A 24,634-nucleotide genomic window follows, 5' to 3' on the forward strand; every position below is an offset into this window, starting at 1 on the left:
GCTCCTAGTTTGCATTCATCTGCAAACTTTATTAGCCAAAGACCTTCTGTGTTAGCCTGTACTTCAGAGAAGTAGATATCAAACAGTAGAGGACCCAGGACTGAACCCTGTGGTACTCCACGTGCCACTGGTTTGAAGTCAGATTTGGAGTCTGCTACTTTCACAGTGTGGGTTCTGTCAGTGAGCCAGTTGGCAACCCATCTTGTGACATAGAGATTTATACCTAGTTTAGTGAGTTTATCTATAATTATAGAGTGGGGGATGGTGTCGAAAGCCTTGGCGAGATCTAGATAGGTTGTGTGAACCACCTTACCCTCATCTACAGCTTTGGTGACTGCTTCAAAAAAGTCTGTCAGTCTTAAGAGACATGATCTGTTTTTTACAAACCCAAACTGGGTGAGATCCAGAGTTTGGAGATCACCAATGTCTTTGTTTATAAGTTTCATGATGATACGTTCCATGGCCTTGCAGACCAGGCTTGTCAGGCTAATGGGGCAGTAGTTCCCAGGGTCTGTGATGGATCCCCCTTTGTGGAGTGGGATAACCATCACTGTGCACCATTCAGTGGGCACAAAGCCTGAGGTGAGGCTATGATTGAACATGGTACTTAGGTGGGGTGTCAGTTCATTCTGTAGTTCATGTAGAACGCAGCCTGGGATGTTGTCAGGTCCCATGGATGCTGTGTTCTTGGCTTTGGAGTGTGTGTTTTTTACCTGTGCAGCCATGATTACAGGAACTCTGCATTCTTCCAGTATAGAGATGAGCCCTTTAGGGGGTGAAAGGGGGGTAACGTTAGCACTGAACCTATCTGACAGGATGCTGGCAATATCAGTTGGTTCTGTATATTTAGTGCCATTGTACTGTAACTCGGAGCAGATCTGAGTGTTGCCATTGAGATTCTTGACATAGCTATAGAATGCTTTGTGGTTGTCTTTAGAAACAGTGGCAATTTTGTTTTCTTAACTAGCTTTGGAGGATTTTATGAGAGATCTTAGCTTCTTACTGACGCTGACCAGGGAGTTCCTCCAATCATGGGATTTTACACTTTCTTGCAGCAGTTTCTTTCTTCTGTTGTAGAGTTTGTTTATGGCAGGGGACCGCCAGATTGACTTCCTTTTTTGGAGGATAGCATCTTGGTTCTGTTAGGGATAGCACGATCCATTGTACTTATGTAAGTGCTTATAAAGTGCATTTGTGTAGGATTCAGCAGTCATACCTCTATTGTTCTTCTGGATGGGTGTCGTGTAGTTTGCAACTTCTATCTTAAGAAGCGTGAATTTGGCTTTGGATACATTTTTTATGGTGGTTTCCCTATTGGGATGGGGTGGGGTCTGGATATGGATGTCTAGGGTGATTAGGTTGTGGTCGGCTCTGACCAACAAGGAATTGACCTCTGGTGTGGAACACCGGTCACTAATGTTGGTAATAACCAGGTCTAGGATATTGCTGCCCCTGGTGGGGGTGTGGATAAGTTGATCCAAGGCATTGGATTTTATGAATTCCAGAAAATGTTGAGCAAAAGAGTTGGTACATGAGTAGTTTTCCCAGTTAATGATGGGGTAGTTGAAATTGCCCATTATTAGGGTGTTGGATTGTACCCTAATATTTTCCAGTGTACCAATAAATGAGGAGTGGGAATCCTGGGGCATGGTGGGGGATCTGTAGCAAGCTACAATTTGGATTGCGGCCTTGCCCAGAGTTAGTTGCACTTGGATAATCTCGGATTCCTTATGCTGAGCAACTAGCCTGGAGGTGCGAATATCCTTAATGAATATAGACACGCCTCCACCCTTAATGTTTCAGTCCTGGTTAGGTTGCTGAAAGGTGTATGAATTATAGCCCGGTAATGCAGGGGTGCCCTCTGGAGCCTTGAACCAGGTCTCTGTCACTGCACAGATGCCGATGTTCTCCATTTTAAGGAGTGCCTTGAGTGAGTTAATATATAAATATATATATATATATATATATATATATATATATATATATATATATATATATATATCTAGATAGATATACACACATATATATATATATATATATATATATATATATATATATATATATATATAGACAAAGGAAGACACACAGACACACACACATATACACCACAAATAAATGTTCAATATTGCATGTAGGCTGTTGGTGGTTTTTGCAGTAATGATGATGATGATGATGATGATTATGAGCATTAGGCCAGTCATTGAGTACAATGCTCTATTTGGCATGTACCTCACTAGACACCTGCAACAACTGGAGAAGCCACAAAAGTACCTCACAAAGAGGATCCTAGGCCTTAAACACTTGTCCTATATGGACAGAATAAAAAAAAACTTAAACTATTCTGACTCATATTGTCTACATAGTGGCGATCTCTGCTTGACTTACAAAGCCATGTCTGACCCGGCTCTGTTAGAAATGCTGCATCTAAAGAAATCCCAATTCCTCTGCACCACACGCTCCAGAGACCTCAATCTCATTGCAACAATCAACAGAACATACTGGAGGGACAGTTTCATAACCCAGAGACTGCCCATGCTATAGAATAGACTTCCCATACATGTCAAACAGAACACCTCACTGGCCCTCTTCAAGAGAAATCTTGATGAGTGGATGGGAAATATAAAATTCACCCCGCGGATCACTCCAGTGGCTGTACTTGACAGAAGCACTGGGAACTAAGGTCAGGTGGCACAATGCCAGGGTAATCCTATGGGCTAGGCTTGTAAAGGCTCCATGGTCATTAGCCTAGTACACACCTATGTACCTATGAACAAGGGTGGCATTATAAGTATTAATGAGTTCTGGTAATACTACAGTCTCTCATGTATACACATTTAGAAATAAGTAACAGAAAACTATTCAGTCTTAGTGCCACAGAGAAGCAGTAGAAGATGAGCCACTTTGGGCAAGAAGCTAGGTTGTGTTTACCTGCCACTGTGTGGCCCCACACATATTATTAATGAATCTACTTCTTCACTGACATGGTATGGTGATGAAATACTGAGTCTTGGGGAATCAAAGGCTTTAAACAGCTTCTCCAATTTTACTGTATTCATGGTGGATTTAGTTCTGTGTTGCACTTAAGGCCTGAGTACCTAAAACCTAAAACATTAATTTCTGTGTAAGTGACATTAGTATGAAACATGTAATGTTCTTGTCATTGCATAGACTTGCATGTTTTAATCACAGAAATATTTTGCTGTATTGTTAATTCATTATTCCCCTTAGTGGTTTTCTTTGTTGAGGAACTCATGCAAAGTATGTTCAGCTGTTATTTTTATTTCCGCAATGATTTTAACCTACAAAGTGATATCACACCTTCAAAAGTATACTTTTGTTAATTAAATGCACTTCTGACTGCAGGTTGAGGGTCAGTCTTCAGTGAGATAGTTTAAGGCTTAGTCAGAGCCGGTACCAGTGACACTTGCTGCAACATATTGAACAGTATTATATTGACTATAACAACTCAAATTTCACATTTAGAGGTATTATAAATAATAAACAAATTTTTCCGACAACATTAATATGACAATCATTAAATGCTTGCAGAACTAAATTAAAGAGTTTTATCCTGGCACCCCTTGAACCTACTTCCATTATACATCTCTGGGCCGAGGTCCCACATTGAGTACCATGCAATATCTTGCACATGCCATCCAAAGAAATTAAACAGCTTGAGAAAATACAGAAGTATTTTTCAATAAAGGTCAGAGCTCACAATCATGGGCCAAGCCAAAAGTATTAAGGGACAAAGGACTCCAAATCAGGGACACTCAAAATATTCACAGTATTCACTTAGAAAGTTGCTAGAGTAACAGAATGCCAGTCTATTAATATTCGTTTTGTGATGAACAAAAAATCTCAGCACGGCAACAACGTAAAGGTGATGAAACTGGTGTGGATGGCGACCTCAAACTCCTCAGCTCGGACACAAACCAGAAGAAAACCAGAAGAAAAACATTTATTGCACAGAAACACAAAATAAAAAATACTTAAACCAAGTTAAGCGCTTTCGTCTGACATTTACAGAGTTCTTCAGAACAGAGACAGACATCAATTCCTTCATTTTTAAAATACATTTAGGCGCCAAAAGGCACTTTCAAATCAATCAAGAATTAAAGGTACATGGGCTGATAAGTGTAAAGGTACATAAGCTAATAAGTCTAAACATGACACAAATCCTTCCCCAATGAATACCTATCTTAAAAAATACCTATCTTAAAAAATATCTATCTTAAAAAATAAATAGATGAATAAAATACCATCTAGAATGACAAGTGCATAAATAGTACATAATATACAAAACTGGGGAACAAGATGTAGTAAAACTCATAGGGGTTGAAAACAACCAAACACACGGTATTAACCTACCAATTGATATAGCTATATAGCCTAAACATGACAATAAAAGATGTAGATAATGTATTAGATAGTTAAAAATAGTTAAAAATAAATGTGAAAAGTTGATATATATTTATAAACATTTATACTTGTATTGATGAATTAGTGAGAAAAATAAGTAAAAATGAGTAAAAATGAACTGTTGAAAATATGTATGAAAATGTAAAAAATATAAAAAAATGTAAAAAAAAAATATATAATATATATGAATACTAGGAAAAGATGTTTTCAAAGTTATTTGGAAATGTATAAAAATGTAAATATCATTGTGTTGGTGAATGCAGGTCACTACTCAAAACCACTATGCTAGCTGCAGGAACGGTTTGATACTGATATAATCATTGATGCCAGGCAGTCTTGTGGCATCAGAAATAATTTGCCATTTGCTTTCTTTCATAGCCAATAAAGCTTTTACATTCCCCCCAAACACTGTTAAATTAACCTTGTCGATAATGGCAAATTTAAAATTATGTGTGACATAACGGGTAGTAGGTCTAAAACCTTCCCACTAGGAGTAGCTATTGATAGATGGGTGAAGCATATATATATTAACATTCCCCATCTTATTAAAGACTCATGGATGTTTCTGATGAATCTAACATCTCAATTATGGAATGAGAATCTCATCTTTATTACTATCGATGTCATCGATTTATTCTCATGTATACCCAAAGAAATTGGACTGGAGTATTTTTGTAACAGCCTTAGGAAATATTCCAATATGGAATGGGACAGAATCAGTCTCATCGTTGACATGATGGGTTTAGTATTGGATTACAATTATATTCTCTTTGAAAATGAATATTTCAGACAGACTAGGGGTGTCGCAATGGGTGCTGCATGCGCACCCATATTTGCAAACCTTGTCATGCTCGAATGGGAAAATGTCTATCTATTTCAGAGTGAATTTTTTCAACATATTGGTTATTATTCAAGGTTTTTGGATGATCTTTTTGTGCTATGGAAGGGGCCAGAAGAATTGATAGTACCCTTCATTGAATATATTAATAACTCCACCGAGTTTTTAAAGTTCACATATAACTTGAACAAAAAGGGTATAGCTTACTTGGACACTTACGTCAGTCACAGTGACGACGGATTCGCCTCAAGCATTCATAGGAAGCCTACGTTTTCCAATGACTACTTGGAATATAGTAGCAATCATCCTAAATATGTTTTTAAGAATGTTGTTAAAGGACAGTGCATTCGAGCAGCCCGTATGTCCTCCACTAGAACTGTTTTGGATAACGAACTTGAACTGATTAGGTCCATGTTTAGCTTGAGGGGATATCCTGCCAACATAATCAATGACGCCGTTAAATATGTTAGTAAAAAATGGGGCAACAAATATCCTCCTTTATTGGGCAACTCAACAATGGGGATTTCACCCTCTGTTCATAAACCAAAGGAGGGATTTGACAATAGGTTCTGTGTGTTAATGTATTCCCCAATTGTTCAGTATATTGAAAATATAGTGAGGCATCATTGGAATTTATTCACCATGAACAATGATCTGGCCCAGACATTGGGAACCCATCCCAAATTTGTGTACAAAACAGGCAAGAATCTTAAACTGATTTTGGAATCAAATATGGGAGGTACCAAAGGGGGATCAACTGGTACAAGAAAATGTGGTTCATGTAACCAGTACCACACTATTAATGAAACAGGTGGTGTCATTTTGGACATTTTAACAAAACACATATATTTTGTAAGACAGGAAACTGCAACACCAAATTTGTTGTCTATCTTGCAACTTGCCAAGTATGCTCAGCGTTTTATATAGGCAAGACTGCGAGACATCTAAGACGACGTATTTATGAGCATTTATTTAGTATTAAGCAGAAGGATACAAAGAATGCTCTTTTTAGGCACATTTTAAATAACGGTGTCACACATAATTTTAAATTTGCCATTATCGACAAGGTTAATTTAACAGTGTTTGGGGGGAATGTAAAAGCTTTATTGGCTATGAAAGAAAGCAAATGGCAAATTATTTCTGATGCCACAAGACTGCCTGGCATCAATGATTATATCAGTATCAAACCGTTCCTGCAGCTAGCATAGTGGTTTTGAATAGTGACCTGCATTCACCAACACAATGATATTTACATTTTTATACATTTCCAAATAACTTTGAAAACATCTTTTCCTAGTATTCATATATATTATATTTTTTTACATTTTTTTATATTTTTTACATTTTCATACATATTTTCAACAGTTCATTTTTACTCATTTTTACTTATTTTTCTCACTGATTCATCAATACAAGTATAAATGTTTATAAATATATATCAACTTTTCACATTTATTTTTAACTATTTTTAACTATATTTAAACATATCTAATACATTATCTACATCTTTTATTGTCATGTTTAGGCTATATAGCTATATCAATTGGTAGGTTAATACCGTGTGTTTGGTTGTTTTCAACTCCTATGAGTTTTACTACATCTTGTTCCCCAGTTTTGTATATTATGTACTATTTATGCACTTGTCATTCTAGATGGTATTTTATTCATCTATTTATTTTTTAAGATAGATATTTTTTAAGATAGGTATTTTTTAAGATAGGTATTCATTGGGGAAGGATTTGTGTCATGTTTAGACTTATTAGCTTATGTACCTTTACACTTATTAGCCCATGTACCTTTAATTCTTGATTGATTTGAAAGTGCCTTTTGGCTCCTAAATGTATTTTAAAAATGAAGGAATTGATGTCTGTCTCTGTTCTGAAGAAGTCTGTAAATGTCAGACGAAAGCGCTTAACTTGGTTTAAGTATTTTTTATTTTGTGTTTCTGTGCAATAAACATTTTTCTTCTGGTTTTCTTCTGGTTTGTGTCCGAGCTGAGGAGTTTGAGGTCGCCATCCACACCAGTTTCATCACATGAACAAAAAATCTGTAACTTAATGCCTGTGATTATGTAATAACTTTAATGCTCACTACTTTGTTACAAAGTCACACATTTTATAAATTGCAGAGAAAAATTTAGGGGCAAAATCATGGATAGCCCTGAAAATCAGGCATACTTGAGAGGTATGATAAAAGATTGCATGTTTCTCTGGCAACTATAAAAGACTAGCTTTTGCTTATACTCTATCTACTATAGACTTATTAGACACACCCTATGACTAGAAATAATACATTGTGTTAGACAGTAGAAAATACAATAACCCAACTTAGCAAACAGTATTTTCATTCAACAGTAGCAGTAGCTTGGAATAAATTACCAAGTGCCATAAGGTCAGTAAACAACTTAAAATTCTTCAAAGAGCAATTAGATATATGTTTTAGGGCTAAGAACTGCAAACCAATTTAACTGGGATAAAAAAAAATAATAATACCTGGAAGCTTCTGCTGCGGGTTTGAATCTGTTCTCCCATGAATAGTATAACACATGGAAGCTGTGAGGATCTGCCATAAACACTAAAGTCCAAGCTGCTCAAAGACCACAGTCTGGGACTCAAGCATCTCATTGTTCACATGGGCTGCCACTTGCCCTCTGACTTGAATAATGCAGCATAGGTAAACCAGAAGCTTTAAGGCAAATTTCATATCCCATCTGTGACCCAGCGGGTGACAGGATTAACGAGAAACAGAGTACAAAGGATTAGTCCAAGTAAAATCACTTTTGCTAGCAGATCTTGAAGGATTTAATATTGACATTGCAAAACTGTATTGGTCGACTGGTCACAATGTCGACCTGAAATGCTGAATCTGTAATGTCCAAAAAGCAGCCAAGTCGAAACTGAATACATTGACACCTGTAGTTCGATATATTTGACATAGCAGGAGGTCACATCAGTCACCCATGCTATACACCTTAACATACCATTACACTCTACAGTCAACAGTACATTTATTTCAGTATTTTGCAGGGGGGGTGAGCCCCCTACACCCTCCATGTGGGGGGCAGCGCCTCCCACACCCCCTGCAAATTATACATACCAACTCCAAGATCGCACTACAGTGAGGAAATGGGTTAATTCCCTGTTCCTCACTAAACCGCAATCTTCACGCAAAATTCTGAACTCAGCTTATCGAATTATACTACCCATTCAGTGTTTTATACTCAATTCATTTTGGTTCATACAAATGCCTGTTGGAAATCTGCATTTCAACATGTTAACTCGACTAACTGTCATTTGCAAAAGTGATAGTAGACCATCTAAGAGACTCTCTCTGTCTCTCTCCTTCTCTCTGTCTCTGATACCATCTCAGTGGGAGGAATAAAAATGGCTTTTTGACATGACCCATGAACTTTACCTCCTTTGCTTTCTATACAGTAGTTACGCAGCTTGAATAAATGTTGCCAAAAACTTAAATTTACTCATGAATACAGAATTCTTTCTAAGCTGCAACATGTTTAGCACACAACTGTTTTTTTTTTGTTCTGTTCCTATGTCCTTTTAACTGTCCATAATCTGCCATCACCTCCTCTCCTCATTAATCAGGTCTACCAGACCACATTTAGAACAATCCAGTTTCAATCTGATCCACATCTAAGGTCAGTGGGAAGCTCTAGGATGCTGGTGTAGCACCATACTATTGCCAGGGAATGTTGTCATCTCCCTATATTCAGCACTGAGCAGACCCATTATATAGTGCAATGCTCCAGTCAGTACATATCTCACATGACAACTCAGGAAGCTTGAAAAGCACCAGAGGTTCCTAATAAAAAAATATTTCTGGCTTTAATACTTTAGTTGTTAGGAGAGACTGAAAGCCCTGTGTCTGTCCTTTGTGTTTTGCAGACTCCTGATGGCTGAGCTTTGCCTCACTTATCAGTCAATAAAAGACCCAGTCATCCTTGACTTTCTATATCTCAGTAGGACAAACATCTCAGCTAATGCTAGAACCAGAAAACCAAACATTCATCAGCAGACAAACAGAATGCATTAGAAAATTAGATTCCTTACCCAATGCTCCACACTTCTCTTGAATACATTTCTTCTGCAAGTTAAACCATGTGATTCTCTATCTTCATTCTGATTAAACCTGAACAACAGGATGGGTGCCCTCAAATAAATTTATCCCAGGGCAAACCTTGAAAAAGGAAGTAAAGCCTGAAGGTGGGGATTAGCAAGGTGTACACAGTCATTAAAGTAAAATAATAGAGCTTTAATAAAGTCTATGAATCCTAAGGTGATGTTCTGTGTGATGTTAGATTTAATTTCTTCTGTGTCACAATGCTTTGTTATGTTCTCTCTTATTTTCGCTCTATTGTAATAATTTTCCATCTGTGCTACATCAACCTATCCATAACCCTTAATTCAGATGATCATGTGCTATTTTTTTTTATTTTGATCAAATGTTGCTATCAGTACTTTGCAACATAACATTCTATATGGCTTTAATGTACCTTGGAGTTCGCGCTCTCATAAAAAATATCCTCATCAATAGTGGAACTCATTCAATGCTTTTTATGGTTGCAGCACCTACCTACCCACTTCTGTCTCTCTGCCTCAATGTCTCTTCACCTCTTGGTGTGTCTTCCTCTCCTGCTCTCTCACTCCCTCTCTGATCTCACTAATACATGTCTTATTCATGTTCCTTATATGACATATCTGCGCTGCTGGTTTGACTCTTTCTTATCTGTCTCCTACCAAATCAAACAGAGTTCTGAAACAGATGAGGATGGCTAACAAAGTTAGTATATTAATCACTCCCAGAGCTTGAACAATGCCTGATAAGAATGGTCTTCTACCAATCCTTAAATAAGCTCTGACTTTACACACTCTGAATTATCATTGTAATACACCATGCTTAATAAAATCTGTAAGTTTATCTTCCTCATCAGTAACTGTGAGCATCCATTGTCTCTCTTTCTCTCTCCACAAGCTATTATTCAATCACTGAGAGGTCTTACTCCCCCCATAACTTACACAAACAATGCCTCTGTTTTCTACAAACTACACATCACTGCACCTGACTATAATCTTAGAAGTCAAGGCAATGAGAATTGTCAGTATCCTATATATTCCCACACCTTTCCTTACTTACTGCTGAAAAAGTACTTTCTCCATGTCGGCTCCAACCATTTGGGATAGCCTTCTTCCTGCTATAAGAAGGTTTACAGATGTTAAACTATTCAGAGTGAAATCTGCATCTATATTTTTCCAATGTTGCAATACAATCCATTTATACAATAGCTAATAGTACCCTTATATGTTTTACATGCTGATCAGTTCTGTTCTTGTGAAATTTTAATCTGTAGTTACAATTTTATAACATGCTATATACAGTATCATGCTAAACAGGATGCTGCTTTCTATTTCCATGTTATTATTTGAATTCTAATTAATTTAATTCATCCTAATGCTCAGTGATCTGACTTCTGTCTTTACCTCTGTTCTGTACGGTTTTCTGAACTATGCTAAGAACCTCAGTTTAAAACCTATCTTCCTCTCTGTATTTTCCACACTTTAGTAACACCCCCAGTTTTTGGTTCCCTACATTATTGTTAAAGTTTTACTAAATACTCTTGCTGTCTGTTTATTTCTTATTTGGTCTGTACATCAGTAAGACTGATTTTAGCTCTAATTTTCAATTTATGTATAAGACTGTTTTCTGTACTTTTTTGCTTGCTGATCACCTAATCTGTCATCTTGATTATGTCAATGCATTCCTGTAAGATGGAACATCCTGCTATCAAGGGACCATTTGCTTCTAAGCCTTTCAACCAGTATCTGCAGATCTCTGTAAAAAAACACAAGAAAAAGGAGTGCAATGATTGAAGTAAGGATATGTCACTCACTCAAACAAATAGTTCTCAGTGCCTCATAAATCAACACACCCTAGGAAGTCTTCATTCCCCATGTCTCACTATCCCGCAAGAAGAGAAGGGCAATCCCAGCCTCCTCATTCTTGTCTGTTGCTAGCCTGCTCTGCAGGTCCTTAGGCTGTTAAATGAACCAGGGTCATTTAGGTCATTGTGAGTACTTCATCCATATATGCCACACATCTGGTACATAATGCTTGGTCATAGTCATGGTGCCCCAATGCCTAAGTTCTCTATAGAAGACCAACATCAGATTCCAGTGGGATACAAGGACATGGCCATTTGGATAAGTCCCTGACAGTAGCAGAAGTAGAACTCACTAATGACCAGTGTGATGCCCACTCCCTGGCCCGGCAATCAAGAAGCCTCAATCCTCACCACTAACACCAGAGAGGGCGTCTCATATATGAAGGAAAGAATAACAAATACATACAGTAAAGTGCAATTTCCCTTAAGAGCACACAGAGATCACAGTCAGTCCGGGGCTGGTTGCTTCCTTGATCTCCAAGTCCCCAATAAGACTTCCCACTGGCACAGCTATAGGGTCCAGATCTCAGCCTAGCTGGGCAAGCTAAAACCGCCAGCACCCTCTCTGTCCAACCAGTGCTTCATGTCCCTGCCCAAATAGGGGTATGACAATGTCAACCAGACAACTATCACGGGACTATTACATTATGTGTAGGCCCCTGCACTACTAATGGCACATGTAACTAGTATGGTGATCTTTATGGATTTTTCTGTCATGGCACCATTGTTTTAAGCAAAGAAACAGAGGTGCACAGGAAAATCCTTACTGTAACAATACCAGGGTTATATGTAGTGAACTACTTTATGCATCACAGTACATAGTTATGGGTGGCCAATTACCTTAGAATTATTGGGCACCTTTGCATGGACGAGTAATATCCTGAGGTAGCTGCACAGAGAGACTGCAAAGTCAGGAGACACAATACTGATCTGAAGGACTTGCCTCTCCCCCCTGCTTTTGCCATGGTAACACCTACTCCTTTCTGTACAGTATTAATGAGTTTCAATATTTGAGGTATTTCACTACTGTGAGCCTTGATGTTGGTAGCTATCAGTGTGACCATCCCAGGATATTTGACACAGTGGTGCCTCATGATGCAGTAGTAAACCATGAGTGGCAGTATGAAGAAACTCAGTATGGCACTGAGTACACGGACTTAAGATGTTTTGTCATAATGCTCATTGACATCCCTTTTCTTAGATGTTAGGCTTTACCCATGAAGCAGAGCTTCACATCTCACAGCTGCAGTATCCCGCTGCCTTTGCAGAACCAGAAGGTGCTACAGAGTAACATTTTGGTATTTGAGAGGTACTCTAAGGTATCTGTGCCAGTTATTTATGGAATGTAGGCAGGACATGTTTCAACTTTCAGGATTTTTTAACACCCTTTATACTCCATGAAAAGCAGAATGATCATATCATTTTCCTGGTGTTATGGTATCCACTTTTTCACATGTACCTTTGACTTTCTCCTGTGGAAAAAATGTTAATGCAGGTAACACTCTCATCTGTATTGCTAATACTTGAACGGCGTTGGAATTAGCTGCAAGGTTGTGTGTTTTTTTTTTTTTATTTTCTGTCCCCAAAGAAAGCAAGACCCATTTTGTAGCCTGTTTGCAGCTGTTGAGCAATTTATTAAAGCAACAAAGATAAACATCATCCATATAAAACATTTACAAATATTGAAAAATGCATATATCAAACATATAAAATAGTAAGTGAGGCTTCTAGAATAAAGTGTTTTAGAAAATGTATAACATGAGTAAATTATTAGATGAAATAGCTATATATAATGCAATGAAGGAATCTCTCTGGGTGGTTATCAATAAACCCAGCAGTTTTGCCCATAACAGTTGTGTACTCAATGTCTTAAATACTGTTTTGTTGTACTGGCAGATTTGCATTGCAAATTGTAATACTTTATAATGCAACTCATTTCAAGCAGGAATTAATAGCCAGATGCTGCAGCCACAGAGTAACAAAAGAAATATTATTTACATTGGTCGATTTTCTGATTGCCAAACATTTTAATACAGTGGGAAACTAAAACAAATCATTAAACGATTCAACCTGAAAGACTGACTGCTTTGAATAACTGCCAAAAATCTAAATTTTGATGCATTGTTCAGTTATGTGGGTAGATATGATATAACTGTCACATCAACTCATTCCATAACATTTTAACCTTAGGGCATGCCTAATGTTATGAAAAAAGGCTATCCAGTTGTGATATAAAATGTGTTGACTGTCGGAACAGCTAAGGCTTGATTATATAATTTAACTGTGCAGTATTTTTAGGTGTACACCATGGCAGGAGGGAATGGATTTTCTGGCTTTGAAAAGGTAAAAAGACTTACTCTAGTTGCTTTAAAAAACATCTTTATTAAACATCTATTGACTATACAAGTATCATCAAGATGGAATCCAGTCCATAAATGAAGACAAGCCAATAATTGCATTTGTATTAGCCTGGAACATTTGTATCTTGAGAAATACGAATACAGTAGTGCCAAAACAAAATTTTTTTTATCTTTCAAAATAAGGCTCTAAAGTTTGTTTTTATTTACATTTATATATATACACACACACACACACACACACACACACACACACACACACATATATATATATATATATATATATATATATATATATATATATATATACATATATTCATATTCTATTTCTGTTAACTTGGGGTAACGCATACGATGCTTTAACTTTACATAGTATTCTTTCTTGGTTACCTAACAGTGCTAATATTCCTGATCCCATCAATCCACTCCCTGTGTCATAGTCTGTCTGTCTCTCTCTATCTATATATTTAGGTACACACACACACACACACACACACACACACACACACACACACACACACACACACACACACACACACACACACACACACACATGCACCCACACACACACACACACACACACACACACACACACACACACACACATATATATATATATATATATATATATATATATATATATATATATATATATATATACATATATAGGTTCATAGGTGAGTACTAGGCTAATGGCTCTGGAGCAAACACAAGCCAAGCCCAAGAACATTCCCAGACATCCTGTTGCTGGACGTTAGTTCCCTGTACCCCTATCAAGCAAGGCTGTTGAAATGATCCCCGGGGTGAATTGCCTGTTACCCATCCACTCATCAAGATTTTTCTTAAAGAAGGCCATTGAGGCATTTTGTTTGACATGAATGGGGAGTTTATTCCAGAGTATGGGTAGTCTCTGGGTTAGCAACGTGCCCCTCCAGCAGGTTCTGTTTATTGTGGTGATGAGGTTGAAGTCCTTGGACTGTGTGGTACAGAGGGATTGAGTCTTTTTCAGATGAAGCATGTCTATTAACACTGGGTCCGACATGGCTTTGTATGCCAAGCAGAGATCACCTCTGAGTAGGTGATATAGCTGTAGTTGTTTGAGTCTGTCTGTGTAGGGCAAGTGTTTGAATCCTAGGATCCTCTTTGTGAGGAATTTCTGTCACCTCTCCAATTGTTGCAGATGTCTAGTGAGGTACATGCCAAATGGGGCATTGTACTCTATAACAGGGGGTTCCTATTACAAGACCAAAGACACATTCTTTCAAATGCATCTTGGTCGAACATAAAAGGCTGAAAAGGCAAAATATCAAAGTGTTTTTTAAGTGAATTCTTTCCCTGGGAAAGATTTTGCTTGGCCGCTTTGTTACTTTGCCATTTTCGGCACTGTAGTGCGGTCTCGGAGTTGGTATATTTAAGTAGGTGGGAGTGGGGGGCAAAGCCCCCCACTTAATGTAATGTTTTAAAGTGCTTTCTTTTTTTTTTTTTTGTTGGAACAATGATTTTTTTTTCCCTTGGAAAAAAATTGCTGTTCTGACAGTTCGACATTGTATGCTTTTGCTTATATAGGGTCGATTAATCACCGTTTGCTTTTTTAAGCGTTTGGTGATGTAATATAGACCCTATAACAGGTCTAATGAAAGATGAATAAAGAGGCATTATGACCTCCTTCTTCCTGGATGAGAAACCCTTTGTAATGAGGTGTGCCACATAGGAAGACTTTCTAACTACAGTGGCCACATGGTTGTCGGAGAGGTTGCTATCCACTTGTGTCCCTAGATCTCTTATCACATCTTGGGAGTTGAAAGGGCTACCTTCAATGCGGTAGTTCATGGGTATCGTGTTTTTCCCAAAGGGGATGACGATGCACTCTTTGGCATTGAGCTTAAGACCAAGGCCTTTTTGCAGCATGTCGACATCAGCTTGAGAGTCAGTAATGGCTCCCAGTTTGCAGTCGTCTGCGAACTTGATTAACCAGAGTCCTTTGGTTTTAGCCTGGACTTCGGAGAAGTATATACCAAACAGGAGAGGACCCAGGACTGATCCTTCTGGGATGCCACTTGTGACTGTCCAGTAGTCGGATCTGGAGTCCTCAACTTTCACCATGTGTGTTCTGTCCATGAGCCAGTTGGCTACCCATCTTATGATGTAGGGGTTGATGCTTAGGTTGGTTAGTTTCTCAATGATCCCTGAGTGTGGGATAGTGTCGAAGGCCTTGTCCAGATCGAGGTAGGCTGTATGGACTTCCTTGCTTTCATTGGCTGCTCTGGTGACAGATTCGAAGAAGTCTATCAGGCTGAGCAGACATGATCTGCCCATTACAAACCCAAACTGTGACAGATCCAGGGTTTGAAGGTTATTTATGAGGTCTTGTCAGGCTGATGGGGTGGTAGTTTCCTGGGTCAGTAGTCACTCCCCCTTTGTGGAGAGGAATGACTGTAGTGGTGCGCCATTCGGTGGGAACAAAGGCTGAAGTGAGGCTGTGGTTGAACAGGGCATTCAGGTGAGGTGCCAGTTCCCTTTGTAATTCATGTAGCACACAGCCAGGTATATTATCAGGTCCCATGAAGGCTGTATCTTTGGCTTTGGAGAGTGCGGCTTTTACCTGAGCAGCCATGATATTAGGGATTTGGCATTCCTCGGGTATTGGGATGGGCCCTTTTGGGGGTGTGAGGGGGTAAAGTTTGCACTAAACCTGTCTGCCAAGATGCTGGCAATATCTGTTGGTTCAGTATAAGTGGTGCCATTGTGCAGTAGCTCAGAGCACCCCTGCATATTGTTATGCAGGTTCTTGATGTAACTAAAGAATGCCTTGTGGTTATCTTTAGCATCTGTTGCAATTTTGCTTTCATAACTAGCTTTGGAGGCTTTAATAAGGGATCTCAGCTTTGTGCTGAGACTTACAAGGGAATGTTTCCAGTCTTGTGACTTAGCCCTTTTCTGCAACAATTTTATTCTTCTGTTGTAGAGTTTGTTAATGGCAGGGGACCACCAGATAGGTTTCCTCTTTTTGGAGGACATGACCTTGATTCTGTTAGGGGTGGCCTGATTCATGCACTTGTGTAAATGTTCATACAGCGCCTTGGTGTATGACTCCACGGCCATACACCCTTTCCCTGTCTGAGTGGGTGATGTGAAGTTTGACACTTCTGTCTTTAGAAGCACAAAAGTGGCTTTGGAAAAGCTTTTGACTGTGGTTTCCTTTGTGGAGGGTGCGGGTGGGATTTGAATAATAACTGTGATCAACTTATGGTCAGATCTGACCAGGGAGGAGTTAATCACTGGTGTAGAGCAGCGGTCCCCATGTTGGTGATGACCAGATCGAGAATGTTTATGCCTCTGGTGGGGGTGAGAATGAGTTGGTCCAGGGCATTGAAGTTAATGAATTCCAGAAATCATTGTGCAAGTGAGTTGGAGCAGGAGTAATTTTCCAAGATAATAGAGGAGTAGTTAAAGTCCCCCAGTATAAGGGTATTAGGTTGTATCCTAATGCTTTCTAGAGTGTTCAGGAAAGTGGAATGGGAGTCTTGGGACATAGTGGGGGATTGATAGCAGGCTACAACCTGGATTGCCATTTTATCCAGTGTAGGTTGTACCTGAAGTATCTCTGATGCATTATGTTGGGCAACCAGTCTGGAGGTGTGCATGAAGATGAATACGCCACCTCCTTTGGAGCTTCGGTCCTCATCTCCTTTGGGGCTTTGGTCAAAGATTGGCAGTCAGAAGGTGTGATATGCTGTGTAGCCTACTAGCACTGGGGTGCTATATGGAGCCTTGAACATGGTCTCAGTTACTACACAGAGGTCGATAGTCTCCAGTTTTAGGAGTGACTCGAGCGAGTGCATTTTGAGATTTAGGCTTCTAGCTTTGAGTAGTATTACCCTCTGGTTGTTATGGTGGTAATTTTGTCTTGAGGGCATTGCCTAAACAAGGCACTTAAGGGGTGGCAAGAGCCTTTGCCAGTATCCGGAATCCCAGGGATGACAGATGCAGGCTGTCTCTGGTGAAGCATTGAGGTCTGTCGATCATGTCATCCCAGACAGACAGATATTGGATCTCCTTTGAATGACACCAGAAACTTAGCCAATTGTTGAAATCAATCATTTTCTGCTTGTACTGTAGTATCATTCTAGGTGTCGGTAGTATGCTACTCAGGGCTAGGGTCATACCTGCCTGGGCTACAAGATATGAAAGCTCCTCCATGTCTCATTTCATGTAGTCCAGGGAGGTACGTCTTAGTTCGTTCACACCAACATGGACAATGACTGAGTCATACTTGTACTTGTTGTGGAGAGACCCAAGTGCATGCATTATGTGGCGGATCCTGGCACCTGACAGGCAGTTGAGCATAACTTTATCCTTATTTAGCCTAGTGAATGGGACATCAGTGTGCCTTACTATAGAGTCACCAATGATTAGTGTATTGGGTAGACTGTTTTGCTGTAGGGGCTTAGGTTGAGTGGCACACTATTTATGTGGGCTATGTGTCACAGGGGTTGTGTTTGGGTGAGATGTTTGCTTGCATTTTTGCCTTGGAGGTCTTTGCTGTTTGGGCAGATTTTTATTGAGAACCTTCGCGAAAGTGGGTATGTGTTTTGTGTTACTATGTGAGAGGTGTGGTGGTGTATGATCTGGTGGGCTATGTGTTCTATGTGGCGTGGAATGTGTGTTTACCTTCTCCTCTTGACTGGCTAGCCCAGTCTTGGTTTGAGAGAGTGTGGTTTCCAGTTTGGTTATGTACGTGCATCTCTCACAAGTGGAAGTGGAAGTAGGTAGGAGGAGAGGGTTATCTGTGTATATGAGGCAGTTGCTACATTGCCTCAGGATGCCCAGGTTCACCAGGTTAATAGGAGAAAGTGTAGGGAACTGACCATTAGGCATGCCTGGATAGGTGCGGACCACCTTAGCCCAATCACACCTTATCTCTACCCTTCTATATGCTTCCCCTATTTTCACTAATCTCTCTAAAAGCAACCTTAAGAAACTTACTACATCTTACCATAATATTGCTCGATTTGCCACAGGATCTCAGTTTAGAACTCACCACTGTCTAAACTTAAAACAACTAGACTGGCTTGAACTTCCTAACAAGCTCATTTATCAACAAATCTTAATAGCTCACAAAATTCTATATCAACCATCTAAAACACCAGTTCTCAGTAATCTCTTGACTCCCTATAACAACCTGAAACAACTACGTTCTTCAGACAAACTACTAGTTAATAGTACCAAAACTATTAATTCTGCAGGTAATTGCCTTTTTTCCAACTCAGTTGGCAAAATATGGAACAACCTTCCATCAAATATCTCCTCTTTGGCCACTCTTCCACTCTTTAAGAAACAACTGCAAACACATCTTAATAAATTCTGGCTTTGCTCTTGTACCAACCCTGACTAACCTGCCTTCTTCATTTCCTCTACCACAATTCTTCCTTATCTGCTATGATATCCTGACTGACGTCCTCTGACATAATATCTTTGTAGATATTATAGGTTCATAGGTTCATAGGTTGGTACTAGGCTATCAGCCCTAGGGCCTATACAAGCCTAGCCATAACAATTCCCTGGCTATTTCTTCCCACATTATTTACTTTCCTGGACCCCTGTCTAGCAGGGCGACTGACGTGATCCCTGGGGTGAATTTCCTTTCTCCCATCCAATCGTCAAGGTTCCTCTTGAAGAGGTCCAAAGAGGCACTCTGCTTGACATGTATGGGCAATCTATTCCAGAGTCTGGGGAGTCTCTGGGTCAGGAACCTATCCCTCCAGCATGTTTTGTTTATTGTGATGACAAGGTTTAGATCCCTGGAGCGTGAAGCTCTGAGGGATTGGGATTTCTTTAAGTGTAGCATGTCCAACAGCTCTGGGTTTGACATGGCCTTGTATGTTAAGCAGAGATCGCCTCTGAGTAGACAATATGCGACAGAGTATAGCTGGAGTTTTTTAAGGCGGTCAGCATAGGGCATCTGCTTTAGGCCTGTGATTCTTTTAGTGAGGTATTTTTGAGGCCTTTCCAGTTGTTGCAGATGTCTTGAGAGGTACATACCAAATGGGGTGTTGTATTCTATAATGGGTCTAATGAGGGATGAGTACAGTGGGACAATGACCTCCTTTTTCTGGATGAAAAGCCCTTCGTGATGAGGTGTGCCACATAGAAGGATTTCCTGACTGTTGTGGCGATGTGGTTATCGAAGGTGAGACCACTGTCCACCTGTGTCCCTAAGTCTCTTATCACACTTTCTGTGTTTAGTGTACTGCCACCTATATGGTAATTCATGGATACATGTTTTTTCCCAAAGGGGATAACAATACATTTCTTGGCATTGAGCTTGAGCCCATGGCTCTGGCACCAAGCATCTGTTTCTGTAAGGCCCTTTTGTAGAGTATCCACATCATTTGGGAATACAATAATGGCTCCCAGTTTGCAGTCATCTGCAAACTTTGTTAGCCAGAGTCCCTTAGTGTTGACCTGTACTTCAGAGAAGTAGATGCCAAACAAGAGCGGCCCCAGGACTGAGCCCTGAGGTACTCCACTTGTCACTTGTCTGGAGCTGGATTTGGAGTCGGCTACTTTTACAGTGTGGGTTCTATCAGCAAGCCATTTAGCAACCCATTGGGTGACATATGGATTAATGCCCAACTTAGTAAGTTTATCTATGATTCCGGAGTGGGGGATGGTGTCAAAGGCCTTGGCAAGGTCTAGATAGGCTGTGTGGACCACCTTACCCTTGTCCATGGCTCTGGAGACCGATTCAAAGAAGTCAATCAGGTTCAGGAGACAAGATCGGCCCTTCACAAACCCAAACTGGGTGGGGTCCAGTGTTTGAAGGTTGCCAATGTCTTTGTTTATAAGTTCCATGATAATACGCTCCATGGCCTTGCAGATAAGGCTTGTCAGACTGATGGGATGGTAGTTTCTGGGATCCAAGGTGGATCCCCCCTTGTGGATTGGGATAACTGTAGCTCTGCACCACTCAGTGGGCACGAAACCTGAGGTGAGGCTATGATTAAACATGACACTTAGGTGAGGTGCCAGTTCATATTGTAGTTCATGTAGTACACAGCCCGGGATGTCATCTGGTCCCATGGATGCTGTATTCTTGGCTTTAGAGAGTGCGTTTTGTACCTGTGTGGCCGTTATTACTGGAATTTGGCAATCTTCCGGTATTGAGATGGGTCATTTAGGGGATGAGAGTGGGGTGAAGTTGGCACTGAATCGATCTGCCAGGATATTGGCAATATCCTTCGAATCAGTATATTTAATGCCATTCTGTTTTAGCTCAGAGCAGATCTGAGCATTGCCATTTAGATTCTTGACATAGTTATAGAATGCTTTGTGGTTGTCTTTGGAATCTTTGGCAATTTTATTTTCGTAACTAGCTTTGGAGGATTTTATGAGGCATCTCAGTTTCTTACTGTGGCTAGTAAGGGAGTTTTTTGCATCCTGGGATTTTCTTCTTTTCTGCAAAAGTTTCTTCCTTTTGTTGTAAAGTTTGTTTATGGCAGGGGACCACCGGATTGGCTTCCTTTTTTTGGATGAGAGCATTTTGGTTCTATTTGGGATGGCATGATTCATGCATGAGTGGATGTGCTCGTACAGTGCCTTAGTGTAGGATTCAGCAGTTGAACTTTCAGTTCCCGTCTGCATGGGTGTCATGAAGTTTGTCACTTCTGACTTGAGTAGCATGAAGTTGGCTTTGGAGAAGTTTTTATGGTGGTTTCTTTACTGGGGGTGGGGTGGGATGTGGATGTTAAGGGTGATTAGCTTATGGTCAGACCTGACTAACGAGGGGGTGACCATAGGTATGGACATTGATTTCCCATGTTGGTAATGACCAGGTCTAGGATATTGGAGCCCCTGGTGGGACTATGGATTAGTTGATCCAGGGCGTTGGAATTTATGAATTCCAAGAACCGTTGCGCAAAGGTGTTGGGACATGAGTAGTTTTCCCAGTTAATGGCAGGGCAGTTAAAATCACCCAGTATTAGGGTGTTTGGTTCTATCTTAATATTTTCCAGTATATTTAGAAAGGTGTAGTGAGAATCTTGGGGTATGGTGGGGGATCTGTAGCAAGCTACAATTTGGATTGCAGTCTTACCTAGTGTTAGTTGCACTTGGAGAATTTCAGACACATTGTGTTGGCCAACTAGCCTAGTGGTGTGAATATCCTTGGTGAATATTGACACTCCTCCACCTTTAGTGTTTCGGTCCTGGTTTGGTGGCCGAAAAGTGTGGTAAGAGTTGTAGCCTGGTATTGCAGGGGTGCTCTCTGGAGCCTTGAACCAGGTCTCAGTTACTGCACAGATATCGATGTTCTCCATTTTTAGGAGTGCCTCGAGAGAGTGCATTTTGAGGTTTAGACTTCTAGCATTGAGTAGCATTACCTTCAGATTTTGCATGCTTGTACCTGTTATGGTGGTGGTTTTGTCCTTTGAAGTTTGCCTAAAAAAGGCAAAAATGATCTCATATATGTTGTATAAAAAAAAAAAAATTTTATATTGTCTACCATTTTTTCAAACAATGTATTGATAGAGTGTATGGCTAGATACTATCAAATTTCGTATTGAAAGTCGTTAACCATTTACTTGAATATTTTCTTGTTATGGATATTTTTTACTCTTAGATGTGTATTACCTATACTAAAATCTTCTTATCCTTTATGCTTACTGCTTTTGTTTTATGTGTATTTGTATTCTCTAATCTTGTTTTAACCAATGGAGCTTTTTCTCCCCGGGCCTCCACTGAAAATGGACATTGATCCAGCTGGACTAGCCCGGTCAACAAATGTAAAATAAAAAATAAATAAAATAAATCTTAAGTACTGCAGCTGTTTTGCAAGTACAGTAGAGCTGTAGCTGTTATGCAAGTTGTAGTTTTTATTCTTTTTTATAAGTACTAAAGCTGTTTTGTTAGTGCTATTAGCAGTTTGTGCAGCTACAAGGACAGCTGCAAAAGTTTCTGACCTAGGGCTGGGTTTAGAGGTCTGATTTTAGTGCTTAGAGATGAAAGTTAACAAGATCTAACGGAAAATTTGAAGAGCAGACTTTAAGCCACAGGTAATAGTTTACCCTAGTTTAATGGGGGTGGGCGATGTGCAAACCTGTGCAAACACTTGTTTTTAAGTCAAAAAGTTGAAAGGAATAGAAGCAGCACAAAACGGCCAATAAAAACCAGTTCTTGAGCTGGAAACCACTCCTCTTAGCGATAGATAGGCTACTCAGAGCTTACCACTCCCACTGATAAGCAGAAAGACTTCCCTCTATCTCTGCAAGGTCTGGACAACTCAGAACACCAAATAAAGTCCTGAAATCAGCAAATCTGAGATCTGGACTATTCTAGTTTGAGAAAAGGAGGGAAACGAGAAAGTAGATACGTTTTTTTTTTTTTTTTTTTGTTACAAAAAATGAAATGCAGTATAAAAATACACTTATAAGACTCTAAATGGCTAGCACACTTGAGTGTGATGCCTGTATCAGTAAATGCAATTGAAATAAATGATTTTAAAAGTGCAGTACACAAAATAAGGAAAGAACAGTTAAATTAAACATTAAACCTTATAAAACGGCAGAAAAGAAGTGTGGCAAAGCAAAAACAAGCTCAGACAGCAAAAACAGGTACTTGCAATCAGGAAAAGTCTCTGTCTCTCTTCTTTCTGTTGCTGTAGTACTCTGCAGGATGCACAAACAGGATCTGCTGATGTAAAACAAGCCAAAACCTGTGCAAATACAGTTTTTTAAGTCAGAAAGTTTAAAGGGATAGAAGCAGCCCAAAACGGCCAATAAAAACAGTTCTTGAGCTGGAAACCATATGTTGTTGTTGCGTCTTTCGGCTTTTCCTGGTTAGGGGTCGCCACAGTGGAACTCCAGTCTGCTAATGATTGGCAGTAGATTTTTATGTGCCGAGTTGCCAGCTCTGACGCACAACCTTCAACGAAGGTATGCCCATTCATGCATATCTCCACACAGAAGACGCTTTAGCTGAGAATGGAACAGGACAACGTCTTACTGTGCGGCGACAATGCTACCGCAGCACCACCACCGCAGTTGAGCTGGAAACTATATATCTATATATATATATATATATATATATATATATATATATATATATATATATATATATATATATATATATGTGTGTGTGTTAATATCCAGCAGTAGCACACTGTGTCATTATAAGACATCATATTACCATGTTTTTACTAGTTAAATCAGACACAATTATTAATGCTACCTAAACTAATATAGAGCATTGCCAATTTATAGCCTTTATATCTCTCACAATGTAATGACTTTTAGCTGTCAGTCATCTGATCATTCTGTAAACAGGTTTAGAGCAAACACAGTGCCTGACCTGTCACCCATTAACAGATGGATATCAACAGATTAGTCTCTGCAGATGATCCCATCTTCATAAAGTCTCCATTGCCTTTTTAAAATCAGTTTTAACCCCTCAAATTGTTTCTCTACTGAGCTGCTTAAATGTTCATATCTTGAACTTAAACATTAAATCCTCATTTAAGAGGCATACTGTCCAGATTCAGTATCTGCTCATACCCCCTCTAGGGGAAATTATCATAACTATTGTTTGCCTATCCACGCAAACCAAATGAAATACTCATGCATGAGATTTATTCTGTTTATCATTTCTACTATCCATTTAAATCCTGCAAGTCTGCAATGAATGTATGTTTCCTTCAGGAAATGTTTGACAAACATACTTATCAGGGAATATGGAGCAGTAACTGCAGTCCATCTTAATAATTATGTGAAACTGTCATTTTATTTATATTTTTACTGTGTTTTCGAGGAGCTTTTCTCCCCGGGCCTCTGCTGAAAATGGACATATATCCGGCTGGACTAGCCTGGTCAACAAATGTAAAATAAAATAAATGAATAAAAGTCATGTTGTTTTCCTTCATGAACTTAAAATAAGAGGTCAGAAAGTGAAAACATGAAATGTATTATTTCAAATGCCATATCTCGATCCCTGCATAAATCTATGCAACTGATCCCCCTTAGTACTGTACATATTCAGAACAACAAACCCGTTAATAATTATACTTCT

This window comes from Protopterus annectens, chromosome 1.part1 (genome assembly GCF_019279795.1).
Source record: "Protopterus annectens isolate FY-2018-M chromosome 1.part1, PAN1.0, whole genome shotgun sequence".
Classification (NCBI taxonomy): Eukaryota; Metazoa; Chordata; order Ceratodontiformes; family Protopteridae; genus Protopterus; species Protopterus annectens.